The 19,489-nt window shown below is 36.5% G+C and overlaps 1 protein-coding gene across 1 annotated transcript in view; it reads right to left on the bottom strand.

Annotated features, from left to right (window-relative positions):
• The window catches only part of elfn1a (extracellular leucine-rich repeat and fibronectin type III domain containing 1a), a 102,737-nt gene that overhangs the window by 39,278 nt on the left and 43,970 nt on the right, over positions 1-19,489 (bottom strand). The window contains exon 2 of the mRNA XM_055190542.2: positions 6,537-6,609. The gene's annotated coding sequence lies outside the window, so the exon portion shown is untranslated. The remainder of the gene's footprint in view (positions 1-6,536; positions 6,610-19,489) is intronic.

The following is a 19,489-nucleotide window of genomic DNA, read 5'->3' as shown; positions in this document are numbered from 1 at the left end:
TCATCGCAATCATTTCCACTGCAAAATGGTAACATGCAATATAAGATGTGGAAATGAAATCGGTCATACTGACCAAAAATCTCCCAAATTGATGGTGAGAATAGAGAGCCCCCCAAAAAGTCTACAAAGAAAAAGTGCCCACGGTGATATGTGACCATGGACCACAAAACCAGTCATGAGTGGCACTGATATAGCCAAAAATACACTGTATTGGTCAAAATTATAGATTTTTTAATGCCATTCATTATTAAAGATCATGTTCCATGAAGATGTTTTCCTTACCGTAAATATATAAAAAAATGTTTATCATTAGTAATGTGTTGCTAGTAATGTGTTGCTATCAGTGATGCGCAAGTTGATCCAAAATGATTGGGTAAATGTGGTCACCTGCGGTTGCGAGTCATCTTAAAATATTTTTAATGATATTCCTGTCGCGGTCGGTCGGGTCGTTTGAAATAAAGACAATTAACTATTTAAACAATTACTACTTTTAAAAAATGCGGGCCAGGAAGCGAGTCGGGTGCAATTTGTTTTTTTGCGGTCAGAGTTGCGGTCGGGTGCGTGTTGTTTATACATTGACCCGCGCATCACTAGTTGCTACAGACTTCGTTTAGACAACTTTAACTGCGCTTTTCTCAATATGTAAATTTGTCTGCACCCTTAGATTCCAGATTTTCAAATTGTTGCATCCCTGCCACATATTTTCCTATCCTAACAAACTGAGATTCCTTGTTAATATTAAAACTTGGTTTAAAACTCTTACAGAATGTTGTACTTCAGTATTTGACTGTTGTACCCATATGTGGTGTGCAGCTGTTTGTTAGACTAGATGTACAGTGGAAACTGTGTTATTTGTAAGACACTTCATCATTAATAATACAGTATTCAAAGCTTCCTGGTAGCTCAACTGGTAGAACATAACAGTAGTAACAGCGAGGTCATGGGCTTGATTCTCAGGAAATGTATGAAATGTATGACAAGAATGCACTTTAAAACATATGCAGCATTGAAACAGCAGGGGCTTCATTTATAAAATGCTGCGTAGAAAATATCCTACATTTGATCTTAAGATCTTTTTTTTTTAAATGCGTACGTGTGATTCATAAACCGAACTTACGCACAGAAAATGCGGGTACCCCTTTCATTCTGATTCAGCAGTTTCAGACCTCAGCCTTTAAACGATGCCTAATTAATGTCATAGACATATAAAAAAGCGCTTCTCAATGTTTAAATACTTTTCGAGCAGCAAGAATGGCTTATATTCCTAAAAACCTGAAGCATACAGACAAGCAAAAGTGCGTACGTCTTCTCAGACCCTGACGTGGCACTAAGCACTTTTCCAAGTCAAAGACAGTTTTTATAAATATGGACTTTGTCGTGGATTTTTGCGTACGCACACCTAACGATCAAATCTGTGCATACGCACACTTTATAAATGAGGCCCCAGGTCATGTGTTCGAACCCCAAGGAACACACATACTGATAAAACCTTGTAATGCACTGTTTGGATAAAGCATCTCATAAACTTATTTACATATGGAATGTTAGGAAACAGATGTAATATTTTTCTTTTCTACATGAAAAATTCATGCAGTATATTACTGAATCAGTAACACCATTATTTTAACTGCTAGAAAACAACCTTATAAGTCTTTATTTGGAATCAGCCTGAGGTTTACAAATATGATTCAAGGCACTGCAGATATCTAAAAAGTGAATCTCAAATGCTTTGCATTATACAGGGAACTGTCAGTCAAATCAAGCTGTGTGGCTTAACAATGCTACATCTCTGAAATCTCGCTCCCATCAGACTGTCTAGTCAGTTGGGTGTTGGAGTAACCCGCTAAGACTCACTCAAACAAGCTGTCGACAGCAAAGCTGATGGCAGCAAAGTTTAAAATCTGTTCTCATTCATCATGGGATTTTAACTGCTTTAACTTTGGGCTGTTACTCATATATAAAAAATGATATCATCAGTAAATTGCCTATGACTGGGATTTATAACTTGCAATTTTGCAAAAATTTGTTTAATATTCTTCTTTCTAAGCGTATTTAACAACCCCATGAAATTGACTGACAGGTCGAGTTATATGTCTTCTCAAATTCTCATTTTATAGTGCATTTGAATTGGACAAACGTGTGTAGTGCAAGATGAGTCATCCCCATTATTGATCCAGAAAGATTATATTCGAAAAGCATATTACTGTAAGCTACTTTATTAAATAATGTATATCACTTTATTTACTTTACTACATGTTTACCATTATATTTCAGTTTGTACTGCATCTTAAATGTGCACATTAATAAAGCAATATATATCTATGCAGGATTGTCTTAGATCTCTCCTCTGAAGACAAGCAAGTTAAGCATCATCTAATCTCTTGGCATTGCCCCACTGACAGTCTGTGTTGCATCAGCCAGTGTGAACTAGAATGAATGCACCAAAACTCAATGAACAGATTCGGCCAAGCAGTCAACACACGTGGCTCTTGCTGTCAGTGAATAGCCTTTGAGGCAAAACGTGGTGAATGCACGGTGTCTAGAAGAATATCCAGAAGAACTAAGCAAATTAAACTGTCTGGCCCATTCACTGTGATCAAATATTAAAGCGCTCACACATTCACCGCTTAATGTGATTTATAAGGACACATCAAAGGGTCGGCTGGTTCTTACTAAAATTAAGTTGTCATAATGGTTTCTGCAGTCGTGCACGGCATCGATCTGTAGACGGGATGGAGGCTGTCAGCTGTAGATCCACACTGAGATGATAATTAAAGTGTAACTGACAAAGAAGATTAAAACATGAATGAGAAATAGATCTAAGAGTTTCCATCCTTTATAGTACTCTACAGTACAATGTGGCTTTGCAAAATCATACGGTTGGGTTTTCAGTTTTTAAAGTTTTGGACCATTTAAGGTGAGTCATTCAAAGGTCCAATGATCATTTCTTTGATTTCTTTTTAAAAAAGCATGACATATTATGCTCAGGTATATGCATATTAATGTACTTTCTTTAAAAATCACAGAATTTAGGGAAGAGCTTTTAGGATAATCAGTTGCGCTGCGTCGAAATCATCTACTTTCATACACTGAAAAAATGATTCATTCAATTTACTAAATTTTCTAAGGTAAGTGGTTGCAATCATTTATTGAAGCTACATTTAAACAAAACAATTAGAAAAAATAAAAACTTTTGTTTAAATGTAGCTTAAATAATTTGATTGCAACCACTTACCTTAAAAAATTTAGTAAATTGAATGAATTATTTTTTCAGTGTAGTAGGTGAAAATCATCATGCAAGGTGAGTGGTGTCTATATTTATACAGTGGTATTTGAAAACAATAGACATAAAGTATTCAGATGACCTATTGCTATAGATTTTTAAGTATGCATTCGATGGTCACTTTACTATCCCATGAGGCCATTTGAGCTGAGGAGCTGTCAAATACAAAAAGGTGAGTATAATAAAAGTGCTGGAAATCTGAGCTGGGTGGATATTTTAGTGATTTTGGTTCCAAGTGTATTCCTCATGATTTATTATGCATATGATTACGTCATATGCCAAATGACATATGGGTCACATGACTATGAAAACATGGAGGGTGCAGTATGTCCAAAATGTAGTCATACTGCACCCAAATATTGTCACTGGGACGGTACCTTCTAAAAGATCCTAAAATGTACCATATGTTGGTGCATATGTACTTTTAAGTAACTTTTGTACCATTTATTCTGAGAGTTTATTTCATCTAGTTACGTACTGTCACATTAAGCAATTTTTGACACAATGTTGGTCTAATATGGCGAATAGCTACAGGTTTGACATGCAGTTACATTTCAAACAGTCTTTTAATCATTGTGTGTGTATATATAGCCTAGATATGTAAATAAATAAATAAAATAAATAAATAAAACTCTTGCATAGAAGTTGCATGGTTAAATAAACTGTTATTTTTCATCGTCTGTATGAAAAAATAATTCCTAATAAGACAACAGTGGATTCAGGGGAATCAGTGAAAAGATAATCACAGAAGCCTATGGCATGTCTGGAGCAGACCTGATTTTGCCAATTATATTACAGCAAAAATAATAAACAAGCAAATTCTGTTAAATTGGATTGTTTTTCCACTGAAGGCTCCAGAATATATTCATGCACATTTCTCACTGAGGCTATGAGACTGAATTCTTTCTTTCTTTCACACCATTCCAGAATCTATGGCTATATATTTATGGTGAGAATTGGCTAATCCACACACAAGTTGATCCACACAATTTAATCCATATAGAGGTTGAGAGGGACAATTTGGTATCTCCAAACTTTTTTTGGGCTGTATATGGGAGGAAATCGCAGTAGCCAGAGTAAACCCATGCTGACACAGAGAGAACATGCAAAAAATTATTTTTAAGAAAAAAAACCTTAGTATTTTTGTCTTGTTTTCAGTACAAATATCTAAAATTTCTTAAATGAAGAAGCTTTTTCTTGATGAGCAAAACGACCCAAGAAAATAATTCTAGTTTTTAGACCAAAAAATATCTAATTTAAGTGATTTTTTTTGTGCATAAAATAGGCAAAACAATCTGCCAATGGGGTAAGCAAAAAAACCTTGAACATTTTTCTTAAACACTAAATTAAAGAAAAATTTGCTTACCCCATTAGCAGATTTGTTTTTGCTTGTTTTATGCACAAAATCACGTTTAATATTTTTGATCTAAAAATTAGACTTATTTTCTTGGGTGTTTTTGCTCATCAAGAAAAAACATCTTAATTTAAGAATTTTTAGATAATTTAACTGAAAACAAGGCAAAAATACTACGATTTTTTTTCTTGAAAATCATTTTTTTTTTTTGCAGTGCAGAAAGGTCACCTGACCTAGCCGGGGCTCGAACCGAAAATGTAAAAGTACAGTGCCTCGTTTTATATTGATTATAATCATTATGTAAAAAAGCGACACAAATAGAGTTTAAAATTGTAGGCTATTCTTTTGAAAAAAGCCATTTCTGATTTAATGTAATGATTTATTAATTTTTACCTATGTACAGTTAAGAGCTGTGTTCATACACATTTTCACATGTTTGATTCCACTTGAATCATTTTGTCCCTAAATTGTTTGAAATTTCTGTCAGTGACTATACACTAGCAGGAAGAAAAATCCCTTCAGGTTGTTTTTTCTTTGTTTATGTTTAAAAAAAAACATGTTGGCAACTTTTTGGCATGTTTTCAACAACTAAATCTACCAGCAAACTCTCTGTTTTCCTCCTCTATTAAAGATTTTTTTCTGATAAAAGCACCATGATGAAAACCAGAGTAAACTGCAGCTTCTAGCTCTTGACTTGACGTCACGCTTATGTGGTTTCCTGAATAAAACAGTCTGTGTGATGTTGTGATGGATTACAACAAGAGCTAGGTCACATAACTGACTTTAAGAGTTGTAAAATAAACAGCTTAAACTACAAACATAACATTAATCTCTCGGGCCAATCTTTGCATCTGTGCATGTCAGTGGTGGCACACTTGCCCAAGGTTGCCAACCTACTATTTATATAATAAACGAATAGAGCCATCAACCTTAAAAATCATTTGGTACGATTAAGTCTAAGGTTATTCAGGCAAAACAGAGACTTTGGTCCCATGACTTTAGAGACAGATCCGGTTTGACTTGAACAATCTCATAAATAAAAGAACATAACCACGATAATAATTAAGACAACAATTATGCAAATAATTATCCTTGTTTTCTGAATAAAATGCAAATTCAAATAAAAGGATGTTTTCTACCATCTGAGCAATTTAAGCTTCAAGTACTATTTAAATTCAATGATAATTTCATAAATTGGCAGTCCAGTGGCTACTGCAGGTAACACATACAGCCAAACAATATATAAGAGTCCTACTTTATCAACAACACCCAACAGAGGACTGTAAACTCCTCACATAAGCTTCTGCATTCAAAGACACCTGATATACAGTAGCTTGACAGAATTAAACAGAATGTATTGGCCTTTGCAATGCATTATCTCGTGTACTCATGGTGGATGTGTCATAGTGTCCAAAGACATTTGCTGACTCTTGTGTATACAGTGACGTATACAAAAATAGCGGTGATAGAATTTGTTGTGTAGTGTCAGTACTAAATCAGCCTTAAACTAACTTATAAAACATTCCTGTGGTCTGTAGGCCAGTGATAAGGTAATTCAATGTAATGGAAAAAATCCTATTGACTTCTAAAGAGACTTTTGTGATGACTTGCTATAACACAGAAACTTTTTTATCTTAATTAATGTGCTTTCTATTAAGGTGATGCATTTGTTTAAAAATGGATACTTATTGTTTGTATTTTTAAATTATCAAAGATCAGAATACATTTAAAGGCCTGAAATGTCTGAATGTGAAGCACATTGTGGTAATGATTGAAAAGGGGTCAGATTTGATGAGAGATGGGAACACTTGAGCTTTAGAGTGGTCCTCATTGCACTATTCACAGCGGTCTTTACACCCCTACTATTCAGGTCATGGAGCCATTCCAAAAATGACTTACCCCGGCTGTTCGGGTTAAACTGTCCAGTGATCACATGCATCTCTGAGATCCACCATCAGTATCTGGTCTGTCTCTGCAAAAAGGAAACAACTAATTAGAGACACATTTTTTTCACATATACAGCAGCATAAACTTGTCTTTGCGTAAATGTATATTATAAGGTCTAAATATATCATTTTTTTAACCAATTAGATTATACATTTTATTACATGGAAGTGAAAATTGAGCAACAGGAAAACAGTATCAAAATAATAAAAATGGACTTTAGATTTCTAAATTGTATTACAAAAACAAATCATCTGACTTTTGAGACAAATAATATTTCACAGCACCTCCACTGCTAATAAAATGACCCTTTTTCATGACGAGTGTTTTTATCCAATGATAATTTCTCTATTTATAGGCTATCTTGCAATACTTTCAAAATTAATATTCACCGCTCAGAAGATGCAATGATAAGCTATGCAAATAAGATGACACTAATGAGTTACCGATTATTAACACTCCATTAATTCAGTATGTCTTTTTCCGCGAGCTCCATGCATATCTACTGAGAGCACTAATAAATGTTCAGCTGTTGTACAGCAATGTTCACATTTTAACACACTAAATGAAGTCTTATATTTTTACACAGTTTTAATTATAGGCCAAGGTTGGGCTGATGTATGCTATACAAGCTGTTGCTATACAATGTGGCTACAAAAAATAATCATATTAATATCTGTTCATATTTTAAAGTACCTGTTTTAATTATTAAATATATATGTATTGTCACTTTTTTATCTCTGTCATTTTTATGTTTTTGTAGATCATTGCTATTGCTCCCCCTTTACGTATGCCTGTGGGTGTCACGTATACACTTACATAAAGATGACAATGCACACATGGATACAAAACACTTGAGCCTTTATTAACTCAGGTTGACGATGATGGGAGAACACAGGTAACACAGGGTAACATTAACGAAAACCGACATGGACTGAACTAAAGCAGGGGTTTAAATACACAGAAGAACACAAGAGAAACACAGGTACTAATGACAATGATGATTACAATTAACTGGTGCTAACAATGAAATAAGAAGGCAAACGAATAGAACAAAGGATACTGTTACAGTGGGTTTGCAAAATTTAACAAATGAAAGAATTGAAAAGACCTTGACAAAACCTCAAAACTCCATTGGATCCTGAAACTGTCAATTAAACCTTGAAACTCCAACCTGTGCCTACAGTGAATGAAGTGACCACATTTTGGAGGCTCTCTGTCATAAATTTGTGATCTTTGCATGTTTGTAAGAAAACAGATGTAACGGTTCTCCCTTAGGCCCTGTACACGTACATGGTTATTTTTAAAAACTGAGCGATTTACCTTCGTTTGTGCCCCTCGTTTACACGCAAATGGAGAACTCGCCTCTGAAACCGGTTGTTTCTAAAAACTCCGGCCAGAGTGGAGATCTTGAAAATCTACAGTTGCATGTAAACTGAGACAAACGGATGTTTAAGCAGGCAACATCACAGAGTATGCACCAGAGCTTGCACCTACATCAAAAGTGCTACCTATGTTTACATGTGACTGCTACACTAAACACTTCCATGATCACATTTATGTTCGTGCAAACTCGTTTCGTGTGTTTGTATTTGCAAATACAGCTGTTCCATTATGTCGAGGAGCATAGACGAGTGCTCGGACGTCAGCAATTTAAGGTGTGTTCGACTTCATGCCGCGCTGCAAGAACCGACAGACAGATGATGTCAACGTACCACGAGAGCGAGTTGAGAAATCACACATAGAGGTCTAATTTCAAACCGCACTCGCGGTACGTTGACGTCATCGAACACCTACTGCAACAACTCCTCCCTCCAACATGAAGAACCGGTCCGCGTCACCACCAGCGCTGCCGGTGATTGGCTTACATGGGCTTGAGCTTCTCTTGACAGCATATATGCACCGGTAAGTGTAAATGAACAATGGGGAATCATGCTGGTCTATGCTGGTTTAGCTGGTGGTCACCAGCATACCAGCACCAAAACACAACATATGCTGGTATGACCAGCATGGGATGCTGGTGCTAATGCTGGTTTAGCTGGTGCTAATGCTAGTTTGATAATGGTTTAACTGGTGCTAATGCTGGTGCTGATGCTGGTTTGATGCTGGTTTAGCTGGTGTTCACTAGCAAACCAGCACCAAAACACAACATATGCTGGTCTTGCTGGTATGCCGTTTTTTTCAGCAGGATTGTATCCCCGTCTTTATTGTCATATTTACGTTAGTAAAAACATGATACTTGAGGTATTTAAGCGTGTTGCTTTCATATTCTGGCCTCATCTGCTTGCCTATAAATACAGTAGTATGCTTAATTTTATGGTGTGTACTGAATTTCGTCTTTTAATATCACCGTCTAAATACCTAACGCCTATGCCATGTAACGCTTTATAAACTTTTATTATGGAAAACATAAAACATGTTACCTTTAAATTCTAGGCTCTGCTTGCACATACATAGTATCCTTTCATTGCATTCTAGCCTGTACATAGTATTCACTCACAATTTCCACCATCCATTTGTCAATCTCCCTCCGAGTTTGATTTTGGTAAAAATGTTAGACACATGCATGTGTTTGGCAATATATAGCCTAATACCGCAAAATCAGCTTTGACATCCATGCTTAATTTTTACAAGTATTTACAGTGGTTTTTTTTATTTCCTGAACAGTCGTGACATCATTTACAGCTCCATCGTGATTGGTTATATCATAGAAATGTATAAAGGCTAGATGTGTTACGGTGGAGCCTCTAACGTCATCACCTGGCGGCCATCTTACCACAGGCGGCTCACTCACTTGTAGCATTGAGTTTTATTGGTGCAAATACTTTTAAATGACGATAACTTGCTAAATATTCTACCAATTTTTAAACAGTAACGTATCTATAATCCTGGATGCTTTAACATGTTTTACTTTTTTTTGTATAAGTATGCAGAGTATGCAGTGTCATAGGTACATCTTTGATGTTTATAACAAACCAAACCGTTTGAAAATTGGTAGAAAATTAAGCAAGTTTTGGTCATTTAAAAGTACATGCACCATTAAAACTCAATGCTACGAGTATGCAAGCTGCCTGTGGTAAGATGGCCGCCAAATGAGGACGTTCCACTCAATTGGCCAACAGCACGGGCAAAACATCTAGCCTTTATTCATATCTATAGGTAACATGGCATCATACAAACTATGGGGCCCTTGGTTCCAAAGAGTTTAAGCGACATGTTAGTCTCACCAACAGCAATAGATCAAGCCGGATGTTATTAGTGGATTTGCCTGTCAGCTCGTGTTCAATGCTTTTGCTCAGATGGAAAATTTCAATATATTCTCTAACTTCCTTACGGTTAAGCGGCAGGGTATTAAATGAGCCATATCAGAGATGGGTGGCCCTGCACACATTCCCTGTCATGTATCAGCTGCGGCACAGTACTGTATAAACCTCTACTCTGTGCATTGATCTTCATAAATTGTTTTAGGATTCAAGAGACAGATCTGTCAATGATAAGTGAGTCAGACCAAGTAATCGAGCACTTTCTGCTGATAGGACAGAAAGAATACACTGCAATCAGTCTGAATGATATAACGTGATTGCAAATGAAGACAAATGGATATTAATGGCCATCTGCCTGTCCTTTGCATCAGAATAGCAAAACACACCACTTGGATTTTATCAGACGTTTAGGCCACATTTGCTCTGTGCTTTTTCATTAGCACTTTTATTGCTGACCTGTTGACTTAAATCTTCAAATTATAGGATGGGGAAACAGTATTGGATCTTTGTTAGAAATGTATAATACAGTGTGTAATAAGTTTAAACCCTAGTAATTCATGTGCTTAGCAAAAGGGATAGTTCACACAAAAAATGAAAAATCTTTCATAATTAACTCAAAACTGATGGTACATATTGACTTTCACGGTAGGAAAAAACAATACTATGGAAGTCAATTGGTTTCGTCAATGGTATGCTTAACATCATTTATTCAAAATATCTTCATTTGTGTTAAGCATATTAAATAAACTGGTTTAGAACAACAAATAATGCATGATGCCTTCCATACAGTTTATCAGACTGTGAATTAATAAACGTTGGGTGGTCCGTGAGTGACTACAATAATATGGATTATAATAATGCCAAAAGTTTATCCCCAAATACAAAGTTGTTTCCTATGGATACTCTTAGTGTTGTCAATGTCAGTGAAGCAGGGATTTGTTGATGATCTGGTCACGTGATCTGGTCATTTGCATTCCAGTGAAAGAGGTGATAGTCAAAGGACCTTAGACAGCTGCCATACAGCACAAGCCTGTGAAAGCCCAAAAGCGGCGGAACCCAGAGTTTAGCAGAGACGAGCTTCATGGGTTTGTGTCCTATTCTTTTAGTTAGTCATCATAATGACTCCATTTAGCTGTTCAATGACCCATTTAATGGCACAGAGCAGGCTTTGGAAGCACTGCGTCCTTGGCAGGGCAGATTTTGCAGCTGCCCTGGCGTATGCTACCTTTAACCCAAACTGTGACCCATCTCCAGCATCACTATATGCTCCATCCATTGACCCTCTACTCTTAAATCACTAACATTCATGTCCAACTGTGACCTGCATCACGGACAACCGCCATGTGCCACATACCTAATATACAGTACATGCACTGCAATGTTTTTTCTTTATAAATCAAGCAGAGAACATGGCGGGCATGTAGTGTATGTTTATTGCATTTAGAATATGAAAAGCACCTAATAGCCCTTTTTCTTTACAGCTATCCTAAATGCTCTCCCCATGTATAGTTTTGACAAGACCCTGACCTACATGTGATGTAAAAATGACGGGGTGAGTCGTAAAGGGGATGATGTCCACAGGAGATTTAGACCCCATATGGTCCTGAAGAGCATATAACCGGCAAGCTGACCGTGTCTCTTGCATCCCACTCCTTCCACTCAGAGGTGATTGATAGCCACTGCTCAGCTGCTGACAGCTAAAGAAAGCTAGACGTTGAAACGTGGGCAAAAAAACAGCCTCGTGGTGATCCACTTTGGTTCATCCGCAGTTGTTTTACGAAAGAAAACACAACCAAGATGTGTCTTCAAAGACCTCTGTCTTTTGAAATGCAAAATGGCATCAAGCATCATCTCATTAGATATATCTTTTTTCATTAAGTGACTATCTTTGAATCCATTTATAAATATTGTTGAATAGAAATAATGGCATGTTATCCAGTGGATGCAAATTGTATAACAACCACTTTAGTCCCTTAAGAAAAGTGAAACTAAATAATGTTGCTTTACATTCATGCCATTTATTACATACAGTATATAACGTATGTGATCCTACCTTACAAACAAAGTAAAGCATTTAGTCACATTATTTTGGATGATTTAAAAAAAATCTCATTATACTCGGCACCCTGTTGCTTCTGACCTTTCGAGTTGTTTCTATTTGGAACTTGTTGGGTATATGCAAAACTACACTCACTCACATTATAAGAACACCATACTTATACTGTGTTTGACCCTCATTTCGCCTTCAGAACTGGCTTAATTCTATGTGGCATTGATTCAACAAGGTGCTGAAAGCATTCTTTAGAAATGTTGGCCCATATTGATAGGATAGCATCTTGCAGTTGATGGAGATTTGTGGGATGCACATCCAGGGCACGAAGCTCCCGTTCCACCATCCCAAAGATGCTCTATTGGGTTGAGATCTGGTGACCTTTATAGGCCCACTTTGGGCCAGCCTAAGGGCCCCGCGCAGGTTTGCTCACTAGCAAAATGTTGGCCCCTTAGCGCTGGCCCTGCATGGGCAGCCCTCACTTAGCCACCAGGAAGCCCTCACATAGAGAAATCCCCAGAGTTAAATGAACACTGCTGGATGTAAATTTTGTCCCAATCTGTTTAAAAGTAACACTGAAGCAGAATTAAAAGCTCTGTTATCCTCTTTCTCACCATCTCTGTCTGAAACATAAAACCGCATTTTACATCTTACTTGTAGAGTCATTTTCTTACTTTAGGTTTATTTTTTTATTTATTTATTTTTTTCATTTAAAGTCACCACTATTGTGATCAGTGTTTGTTTTAGTTGAACTTGACTCTTGTTCAGTCTTTTTGATTGTTATAACTTTGTGTGTTTAAGACATGTTTGTTATGATAACACTCTTTGGTGGTTGTTTGTACATAATATCAAACATGATCGTATGTATGTATGTATGTATGTATGTATATATATATATATATATATATATATATATATATAATTGAAATGGTTTGTTAATTTTGTTTTGATTATTTATTAAATACCCATCTGAAATATAATTTGCTGTTAATGCTAAAATACTACAGTGGAAAGGCTAGAACTCTTGTCCATCTGAAGGATTTTGAAAAACTAGTGTGTTAAAAAACTCTGTGTTGTAAATCAGACACACAAACATCAAGAATCAGGGTATGAATCTCAACAATGGTGACAAGGAAAATAGTAAAAAAATTCATTATTTATTAATGCTGCAGTGCATTCTGGGAGTCCTGGATGAGATTTGTAATTTGTTGATACCCAGAATGCATTGCACCATAACGCTTTTCATTTTATTGTCACCATTATTGTGATTCATACTTGGATTCTTGATATTTGTGTGTCTACATTATACAGTGGGTAATTTTAAGTGTCAGTGTTTTAAAGTTCTTCAAAAAGACAAACGGCTATGAGAGTGCTGGATCTCATACTGTAGTATCACATTATTGTCAGAGAAAAATACTTCTGATAAGTGTTCAAACATTAAATTAATACATACGTTTTCTAGATGATGTTTAGACTTTATGTACAGTATTAAGCACCATCAAAGAATTGCTCTATAGCCTTTTCCCTGCCGTAACAAACATGTCGTTAACCCACAAAGTTATTGCAATCAAAAAACTGGACAAGGTAGGAGTCAAGAGTCAAGTTCAACTAGAACAAACACTGATCACAATATTGGAAACAAAATCTAAACCTAAAGTAAGAAAATGACTCTACAAATAAGATGTAAAATGTAAATTTAGGTTTCAGACAGAAATTGTGAGAGAGGGGATAACATAGCTTTTAATTCTTCTTCAGTTCTTCAGTGTTACTTTTGAAACACGCTGTAAGATGGGACAATATATACATTCAGCAGTGTTTATTTAACTCTGGGGATTTTGCTGGATGTGGATTTCCTGGGGGCTAAGTGAGGGCTGCCCATGCAGGGCCAGCGCTAAGGGGCCAACGTTTTGCCAGTGAGCAAACCTGCGCTGGGCCTTTAGGCTATGCCCATACAGGGCCTTCGTAGGCTTACTTGCAGGGTTATGTGAGTGTATATGGACCTGCCAGTCCATATACTGACCAATATGTGCCCTTTTAAAACACTTACTCTCTCTATATGTAAAAGCCTTTGCTTAAATTGGCTTTTTTCTGTACAGTCTGTTAATCCTTCCCAGTATTGTATAAACACAACTTTGGTCCACAAATAAAAGAACATGAAGCAGAAGAAGAATGAAGCAAACTAGAAACGAAAGGACATTTCGAAGGAGACATTTGTTTGGACTGAACTGACAAGGCCTTTGTGATGTCAGTCTCTGTCAGTCTATTTGTTCCCAAAAGGAGCCAGACGAATCCAAACAACGCAGAGGAAATACACTGTCAGTCGGGCTGTATTGATTTCACTGTTCATTCCAGTGATCTAGAGCTGCATGTGGTTATAGGATACAGAATGCCTGTTTATATTGACAATAGTAAAACATTAGAAAACACAAAAACAATGCTAATTTTATTAATCTCAGCAGAGCTGAATAAATATAATGCTTTTCATGTAGAGTACTATCCAAGACCAAAAACATGTATGGATAAATGGAATTAGAAACTGTAAATATGATTCATGAACTTCTTTCATTGGAAAATTTTTAAAATTAAAGAGCTCAGATGCAAAATGCGCTGAACGCCACCTCCATCAAAACAAAAACGTATGCTCTCAGCACATATTATATCTTCATTAAATACTTAATCCACTTCATCACAGTCTCAGGCCACGCAGAAACACCACTTTGTTTGCAGAATCCGTTAAACACCACATCGATTTTTCATAAAAGTCGGAAGACGAATGTGAAACTGTAAATTACAATAACTCTTTCCCCGCCATTGACGAGCTATCTTGTCAGTTAATAGAAAACATTTGCATAAAAACGTGTTTCTAAAGAATTTTATGTTAATCTGCAAGACCGTGATTATCAACTAGATGGCGCACTTACACAATTCATTTACTTATTTTGAACTCTAGGTACGTTTTGATAATCATTCAGAATTTGTTCTCTAACAAAATTGCTTCACAAAGTGCAATTATTTCAGCTTTTTGCAAATAATTTGTTTTTTTACAGAAAAATACCCAAATTTAAGAGTTTAAAAGCAGAGAAAAAATATAGATAGGATGAAACGTTTTTTCCCAATTTTGTTTGTTTGTTTGTTTATTGTTTGTTTGAGGGTCTGTTCTTTCATTCGATATATTTGTATGTTTATATATTTTTAGAAGAAAATTTTCCTGGAAGGCATTTTGTGAACGTTTTGTGAAAATCACAAAAAATGCTGGTGGGCAACTTTTCCGATCATGGCTGGCGGGGAATGAGTTAAAACTTGTCCCCCTACTTGGACCTGAATACAACCTGAATGTAGCAGCCACATGCTTTACAGTTCCCTCTTATGTGTGGTTCAGTTTCTTCATTTTTACCTTTTGAATTTTGCCTTTTATCATTTGCAATGTTGCATCTTTAGTGATTTTGCAACTGTTAGGTATGTCTTGTCCAAACAAATAGATGTTTTTGCCCTGAAAGACACTCAAATTTGTTAAATATTCGATTACGTTGTTTACTTTAGTTATGTTTATTATGAACGAATAATGAAATATTCTACAAATGTGCCGCTGATGCTGAATTTTGCAAGAAATAGTGAGCACCATCATTCTGGGCATTTATGACTCAACAGCCTTAACTGAATCTGCTCAGATTTCATATCAGATCACTTAGCTTGTGGACTTACCGAAGTTAAGAGCAAAAAATATTAGAAATATATTTAAGGGTTTTTTTTGATCAGCTAAATGAGTAATTTTTTATGCAGTTTTTGCAATGTCTATTTTACAAACTTTGTTTTTTATTTAATTTTCACAGCTGCTTTTATAATAGTCTTTTGGGTAATGATAATACTCTTGATCCTGGTTTCCTTTTTTCATTTACAATCAAAAAGTTAAACTCAAACCATTTTTTCCATTTTCTCATTTTACAAAAATCATGCACCAGGTATGTAAGTAGGCCAGTGACAACATTAGCTTAATACGAGCAGAAAGAGAATCCCTGAACTTTGAATCCATGGCAATAAGAGTCAAAAGAAGAGAGAATAATCACAGAAGTGTTGAGGCTTTGAAGCCTCACAGTATGTGCAAGTGTCAAGGGATGATGGGGGTGTCTGAATGAAAAGCTGCCTTTGGCGAGGACTGATGGCTTCTTCTCTAGTGGCCCCTGATTCTGATTTTAAGGTTATTTTAAGATGGAAAAGTCACACAGCTCATCTCTTGAGCATTTCTGAAAATCCCTTTAATCTCCAGACATGGTATGTACAGATGCACGAGTCCAGATATGTGTGTGGCCCCTTTAACATTATAATGGAGAAAGCCACAGTGGCTCAGCATACAGTAAGAGGCTAAACAAGCTATTTGTCTCTGTCAGTGATGAAGCATACCACAAAATATTCTGACCACTTAATAAATATGACTTTAATTTGTGAAAGAGGCATTGTGGTATTGTGTTGTCATTCAGAAAGACATCAATCTTCGGCACTCGCGGGATCATGCGCACAAATGCCATCATGAGAATTATGATAAAAGACCGCGTGATTTCAACACAATCTCATTTCTTTATGGTGTGCGATGGGAGATGGAAAGAAAAAAAGAGGGGGCTCTTTGTAAACGTGATTTCACATCTGAGTGAGTTTGTCTCCTTTAGGCCTGGAGGTAGACAAACAAAAAACACTGTTTGTTTCCCCTAGTGAGACGAGGAGAGAGAAAAGCTCGAACTGCTGGACCTCCAATAGCCAGAAATCACTCAGCCCTGGAATAAAGGCATAAAACATACAGTTTGCTACATAACTGCATTTCTGAATTGATTTTCACCAGTGAGCGCTGATGGGAAGCCTTTACATACATCAGTGTTGGCATACGACCAAAACATATTCAATTAGGGCAACATCTATTTGGAAAGGTTTGCACAAAACAAACACCTCATCGATTTTGTGTTTTATTCATCCCCCTAAATGTTTGATTTTTATAGCGCCTTCAGACCCTGCACCCACTGGAATGGGCATCACATTTTGCATGCTTGTTCCTGATCAACCAATCAGAATAAGGCACAATGGAAAAAATCAGGTCTGACATACATAAAGCCCTAAATGTTTGGGCCCCCCCAATGTTTTGGATGTGATAATAAAGTCACAGATTTTAATATGAACTTCAAACATTCTTCCAAGACAATATTATCTGATAATATACCATAAGCATTGATTTTATGGCACTTTGTAATCTTACTGTGTGTCAACATTTGTGTCAATTTAATTGCTCCTAAGGGGAACCCTTACTACATGCAGCGGTGGTCATAATAACCGAGTCGAGTAATGTTATACCTAAGAATAATCTGCCTCAAAATACCAATGATGTCTGACATTGTGCTCTGGATGTTCTAATTGGCCTCTGAGGACCCAACGTTGCATCGGTGTAATTGTGATGTATCATGCCGATTTTCAACCATATGCTGATATGGATTTCATCTCTTGTTATTTGTAGCTCATCAGACACAAAATATGGCCACAGACCTGCTGCGTCTGGGTATTACTCAGAGCAGATGTACACATTTCATTATTTAAAATTGTGCTCTGTGGAGGCTATTTCCAGGTTGACTAACCAGGGTTTCAAAAATCCACAAATCTAATTGATTGATCATGGCCTATAGAGGAGACAGGTGGCGTTTGATGGGGTTTTGGCATTTTGAACTATTGCGGAAAAAGAATGGGAAAATGTTCCACTTGTCTAATATACTTTATAGACACCATAGACTGTAAAAAAATATGGACGGAGTGTCCGTGAAGTCACCCATTGGTTTGCGAAAAAAAATTTTGAAGCTTAAAGTAGGCGGTGCCTGCTGTCACCGTCTTGGCCGCACATCATTCGCGGATAACCAGAAATTGGTAAAGAGGCGGGACATGGGTGAAGCTGAGGTGGCTGGTTGCTGAAACCATGCCGCCTGGCTCGACTCTAGTGACAGCAGTGGCTGTTCAACCATCACTCGAATGGCCACGCCATTAATTATGCAGAACTTTAAGGCTAAATACCATTTAAACGGATGAGTTAGAAAATAATTCAATGACCTTACAGTTGTCATGAAGGCCAAAATTAGCTATATAGACCAAAAACACTTTTTGTATCAGGCTGTAACATATTATATGTAAACATATTATTTTCTACTGTAAAGTTGGGCATTTTAACATAGAGGTTTATGGGAACTGACTCCCTTTTGGAGCCTGCCTCTAGCGGCCAATCGATGAATTGCAGTTTAAGTCACTTCTGTATTGGCTTCATCTGAGAGATCGGAAGGTTGCCCATTTTAAAAGAAAGGTTAAAGGTTCTTGGATTCTCAGAGCAGAAGTAAATAAAATACACAAAACAAATTTTTGGCTGTTTTTAGCCCATGGTCTGGTAACCCAAATCCAACCGTTGGGTTATAAATAAATCTATGGTGGGATGTTTCAATCCACTCCATGATTGGGAAAGAACAACCCAAAATAGTTTTATTTATAACCCAATGGTTGGATTTGTCCATATTTTACCCAACCATGGGTTAAAACATTCATTTTTTTGAGTATATACATTTTCTGTCAGTTGTATATACAATAGAAGATTATTTCAATATTTTTTAAATGAATGTAATACGCTCTCAGAAAAAAAATGTTACAGTACAAGAAGGTATAAACAGTGTCACTGGGCTGGTACCTTACACTTTTGTACCTAAAAGGTGCATATTGGTACCTCAAAGGTGCATATCTTTCCCAAAATAGTACATAGGGCCGTCCCAGTCAAAACTTTTGTCCTTTTCTTTCTGAGAGTGTACTTATCCAGTTAAGTCAGTTTCTATTGTTGTACTTGCTTCCCGTAGGGACTTTTATTTTATTTCTTCTATACACTTTATATTTATTTTAATTGCTTCCTCAGCTATTTTTTGCAAAAAACCCTGACCTGTTTTGTGAAAAGCCCAACCTGTGTGTGCGTTTTCTCGAATGTAAATCAGTAGCCGTTTCCAACTTTTCCACAGTCCATTAATTTCCCATCTAAACAAAATGTCATTTACATACAGTACACGTGAGGCATCCATTTAGTCTTAAATAAAATGTGTCATTCTGTAAGGTCCAGGTAGTTCAGATATAATATTCCATTATGTAAAGTTAACTCCGTCACCTATCAATATTACAAATGTCAAATTCAACTCTATACAGCACTTTAAAGTTGAGCTTTTGCCTTATAAATGCATGTTGAAGATTTCTAATGGCATCTTAAAGCTTCCTTTGTGACAGGCACTTCAATACAACAACAAAACAAGCAGAGTACAGAACCGTGTAAAGAAAAAGCAAGTGTTGTTTAATGCAGAGAGATAGAGACATTATTGTGACTTGCCTTGGGTTTAGTGGAACACCTTACTCAAGGGAAATAATGCATTCGTTGGCTACGTTCTTCTATAAAGATTGGCACTGGAATTGTAATATATTCCAAAGGATGGCCTGAAATACAGATTTGTGACATTGAGATTTAATGTACGACCCAAAGGATTATACAACAACAGAGCTCGTATAGAGGCAACTTAAGCTCTGTAATGACTTTTGTGCCTAATCTATGG

The sequence above is a fragment of the Misgurnus anguillicaudatus genome, chromosome 19 (assembly GCF_027580225.2).
Source record: "Misgurnus anguillicaudatus chromosome 19, ASM2758022v2, whole genome shotgun sequence".
Lineage (NCBI taxonomy): Eukaryota > Metazoa > Chordata > Actinopteri > Cypriniformes > Cobitidae > Misgurnus > Misgurnus anguillicaudatus.
Note: the sequence above shows the minus strand (reverse complement) of the source record. Positions and strands in the feature narration are given on the sequence as shown.